This window comes from Phoenix dactylifera, unplaced genomic scaffold, assembly GCF_009389715.1.
Source record: "Phoenix dactylifera cultivar Barhee BC4 unplaced genomic scaffold, palm_55x_up_171113_PBpolish2nd_filt_p 000632F, whole genome shotgun sequence".
NCBI lineage: Eukaryota > Viridiplantae > Streptophyta > Magnoliopsida > Arecales > Arecaceae > Phoenix > Phoenix dactylifera.
This window is the reverse complement of record NW_024068025.1, coordinates 186,724-191,937: the sequence shown is the minus strand read 5'-3', so window position 1 is coordinate 191,937 and position 5,214 is coordinate 186,724.

The window sequence follows — 5,214 nt, the reverse complement described above, 5'->3', positions numbered from 1 at the left end:
AGGAATTATTGCAATTAAAAACTTTGTGAGTAACTAATTAAACCTTATTGCAAGTGGATTAATTAGTTTACTATATGCAGTAAATGAAGAGAATGGAAGAGACAATGAAACAATCACAAACACAAGAGATTTTATAGTGGTTTGGAGCTAACCCTTGCTCCTACGTTCACTCCCCAAGCTTCACTTGGGAGTTCACTATAATTCCTCGGATTACAGCCGGTTGTTTTACAAGCTCACAACCCAACTTGTTGTTTTACGAGATCACAACGAACTCGGTCGGTTTTCACAGGCTCACCGACTAGAACCACCCGATTGTTTTTTCGGGATCACAATCGAACCCTTACACCGTTGGTTTTAAATTCGGCTCACCAACAAATCTCAACACCCTTGAATCAATCCCCTGATTGAATCAAGTAACAAGAAAACAGTTTGTAAAGAATACAGGAAAAGCTTCTTCAAAAGCAAATATGAACAATATAAATAATGTAGAGTTAGAAGCCCTCAAACAGATTTTGGAAGAAGGAAGAAGGGGCTTCTCGAACTCTGAGTCTCCTCTTTGAATACACTGATGATCTGATGTCAGAGGAGAGCCTTGAATGCGAGGAAGACGTTTGGAGGATGGATTTTAATGCACTTCTTCCTTCTTTCTCTTGTATTTTCTCTTGAGAGGCTTTGGTTGGTGGAAATCACTTTTGCTTTTAATGGAGTCTCTATCTTGATGTCTATTACTGTTTACTCTGGCTATTTAAGCAATCTCCATCGAAAAATAGCCGTTAGACTCACTTTTAGAGCCGTTCTGTACAGTCTGCAACTCCTGACATAGTGTCTGTTGGGATCGGAGTCGACTCGCTCGATCTGGAGTCGACTCGGCTATTGCTGGAATCGACTCATGCTTTACGGGAGACGACTCGCCCACTGTTCAAAATTTGAAATAAAGTGCTGTCCCGTTCTGGAGTCGACTCGGCCAAACTTGGAGTCGACTCGCCAATGTCCGGAGATGACTCGGCCCTCCGGAGATGACTCGTTCTCAGGGTTCCAGAGATCTGTTTTTCTGCATTTATTTCTCGAGTCGACTCGGATCATTTTGGAGTCGACTCGGCTCTCAGAGTCCGAAAACTGATCCTCTGTGTTTGGAGTTGAACTACCTCGGAGTCGACTCGCACTTTGTTGGAGTCGACTCGACTCTCAGAATTCGAAAACTGTTTCTCTGTATTTTGAGTTGAACTGCCTCGGAGTCGACTCGCACTTTGTTGGAGTCGACTCGGCTCTCAGAATCCGAAAACTGATCCTCTGTGTTTTGGCTTGAACTGCCTTCTAGTCTTGCTTTCCTCTGAGAGTCGACTCGTACTTAACTAGGAGTCGACTTGCCAAACTTCGGAGTCGACTCGTAACCTTCTGGAGTCGACTCGGTTGCAGGGTCTGAAATACATTGTTCTGTCTTTCTTCTGTTACCCTTTGGAGTCGACTCGGCAACCATCGGAGTCGACTCGAACCCTTCTGGAGTCGACTTGCTGACAGGGTCTGAAAATCAACTTTCTGTCTTTCTGTCAGTTCTCAGTCGGAGTCGACTCGTAGTGTACCGGAGTCGACTCAAGCATGTGGCAGAACTTCTGAAACACTTGGAGTCGACTCGTAACCTTCCGGAGTCGACTCGAGCTTCAGAATTTGATTCAAACTGAGTTCCATACTTAGCCAAAATGTATTGAACCAAAGCTAGAGACACTTAAACATAAATTCACAAATATTTGGCTGAAATACTAGATTGAATTCATCAGTATAACATAAGATATACTCAAATGCTTTGAGCTCATCAAAATCAAATAGGGTTATAATCAATCACTCCACAATCTTCCCCTTTTTGATGATGACAAAACATTGAGTATTTGTAAAGTGAATTGCTCAACCAAAAGGAGATTTATAATAAAGTTTTGAAGTGAATTCAAGTGTCTAGTCATTTAATTTATCCAAAATTGAAAGATGTGAAACAGTAAATCCTGAAGTTAAAGCTCCCCCTTTCATTTGGAATTATATAAGCCTTCATGTCATGCAATCAATTGTTTGGCTTATATGTGTTTAATGAATTTGCTTTCTTAAGATTTCAGATTCTCCCCCTCAACATATGCATTCAATTTTATTTAGATTCTCTGAATTTTCTTTTAATGTCTTGAAGCTTTTGAGCTTAAATTTTTGGTTTTAGAGGAAAAATCTGACAATTTGTTCTTGAGTATGATTCAACTAATCTCCGAATATTTCTTGAATAGATTTTGGAGATTATTCCTTTAGGAGCCCCAACAGAGAGATAATGAGCCTCGAGGTATCGAATCCACTTAGAACAAATTACTTTTTGCTTTAAGAATTTTCTTTTTAGTAATTTCCTTTACATTTCAATTCAATATATTTTCTCCCCCTTTTTGTCATCATAGCAAAAAAAAAAGGCAGGAGGCACAGAAAAGTACAAGCACTCAAGAATGCACAATTTTGAAAGAAAATTTCTACTCATTGTATTAAATTCAAATTTGAGTACAAGTGTAATCACATATCAAAAGAAGTCCTCAAGGGACTGTACATCACAAAAACAGATAAAAAATACACTAATTCTTCTTTGTAGTGGAGGATGTGGCTCCCTTGCTTAGTCTAGTGCGTTTGATGACCATGCTTAACCCCTCATTGATGTTTCCTAGTTGTTCGAGAATCTCAGAGGTGGTTCTAGACTGAGTCGAGGAAATGTTGTTCACACTCTCCTGAAGTGTGTCCAACCTGGAGATCAAGGCATAGGCTAATCTCTCTGCGCCCTGGCTCTGGCTGCCTAGCTCCTGTCGGATGCCGTCTCGCATCTTCTTCGTGTCGTCCTTGACGTCACTCATGTTCCAGTATTGAGCTTGGACCAGGCTGCGCACATTGGATATCTCCTCCCTTAGGTGCGCAATCATCTCGGCTACGGCTGCCAGGTTGGGAACTAGCTCGGTGGAGGGAGCACTCTGAGGACCGCGGAGCTCCCTCAGCAGATCATCTCTCAGTTCCCTCACTATCTCCTGCCACAACTCTCGGAGCTGCTCAGAAGATATCCTAACCTCCAGTGGCTGCTGCTGAGTAGGTGGGGCAGTGGAGGTGGAGGGCTCAGTATAGGTAGGAGCAGAGGTGGAAGGAAAGGTGGGAGGAGCTATGTCATGGTCCTGATCATGATCGGGACTAGGTGAGTGATGAGTGGTAGGGTCAGAAGGTGTGGATGTGGATGTGGATGGTTTCCGTACCCAGACTCCCCCAACTCTATGGAAACCCATTCGATGGAAGGTCCCCTCACCCATGCGATCTGTAAAACGCAGTGAGTGAGAGGGTTCCCCCTCAGGAATAGGGACCTCTAACTCCCTAAATATAAGGGTGAATAGCATGCCATAAGGAAGGGAGCTTGGGGAAGTTGATGGGAGTGTCTTGGAGGAGATGGTACATCAGTGCTAGGTCTCTCTCTGAAATAAAATCGAACCTACCCATTTTGGAGAAGAGAGTTCTAGAGATGACACTTAGGAGAAGCCGCATTTCAGCCGAAAGCTGATTTGCGAACACCTCCTCTATGGGGGACAAGGGTGGACTCCCTAAGATGGCCGTAAGGGCCTTTGTCCTATCGGAGGGGTGTGTGGGAACAATCCCCTCACTCAAGAGATGGAGGATTCGAGCAATGAAGTCCTCCGAGATGAAAATAGGGATACCCATAACAGTTCCCTGGATACCCCCGCTAACCCGTGCTACAGTACCATAGAATTCCCTAACTAACCCTGGATAGGTAGGGAGGTCAAGTGTGCAGAAAAACTCTAAACCCTGGGCCCTAAGGTGATGCCCTAGGTTGAACCCTTTCCGGGAGAGGAAGTCAAAGTTGACTTGCCTCCCGGTAGAGACAACCTTTCCGGCGCATGAGCGCGAGGGAACCGGCCTAGGCGGGGAAGGAACCGGCCTAGGCGGTGGCCTCGCCGGTTCGTTCCGAGCCTTGGACCGTCGCTCGGCCCCACTCACGGAGGAGGGTCTCTTTCGGCTCGGGACAATGACCTTCCTAGGCATTTTTTGACCTAACAACAGGGAAGGACACGAAAAATAGGAGGAAAACTCGATGGAGAAGACCTAGAATGGGTCGGAGACGAGTTCGGAGACGGCTCTAGGGTTTTGGAACAATGTCGGCTGTGAATAGAAGTGAGGAATAAACGTTTCGATTAGGGTTAAAAATCGGATTTCCGACCTCGAGTCGACTCGACCGCGAGTCGACTCCCGAATATGCGCGAGTCGACTCGAACTCTGGCACACAACCAAAAATCTTGTTATTTTCGTGCCAAAAGAGAGAGTTATGGGCTTATCTAGGATTTAAGAACTGATTTGATGATCATAGACAAGAAATCCTATATCCAACATGAACTAGTCCTCAACATCAATGAACTAGGGGAGAGTATCACTAGAATGGATCAATCACTCCTAACCCTCTTCTAAGTATGCAAAATCGATCTTCACTCAAAGGTTTTGTGAAGATATCAGCAAGTTGATCATCAGTACAAACAAATTGAAGTGTCACATCACCATTCAGTACATGATCTCTTATGAAGTGATGTCTTATCTCAATGTATTTAGTTCTTGAATGTTGAATTGGATTTTTAGTTAGATTAATGGCACTTATATTATCACAGTTAATGGGAATTTTATCTTGTTTAATGCCATAATCTTCAAGTTGTTGTTTAATCCACAAGATTTGAGCACAAACAACTCCCGGCAGCAACATATTCGGCTTCAGCCGTAGATAGTGCAACCGAGTTTTGTTTCTTGCTAAACCAAGAGATTAAATTTTCTCCTAAGAATTGACAGGACCCGCTGGTGCTTTTTTTATCAAGTTTGCAACCAGCGAAGTCTGAATCAGTGTACCCTATTAAGTTTATGCTCGAGTCTTTAGAGTACTATAAACCTATGGTTTTTGTTCCTATTAGGTATTTAAAGATTCTCTTAACAGCAATTAAGTGTGATTCCTTAGGATTAGATTGATATCTAGCACACATGCATACACTAAACATGATATCAGGTCTACTTGCAGTAAGATATAATAAGAATCCTATCATACCTCTATACATCTTTTGATCTACTGATTTACCTGATTCATCTTTGTCCAGTTTGCATGATGAACTCATGGGTGTGCTGATTGACTTGTTTCCTTCCATATCAAACTTCTTAAGCATCTCCTTGATG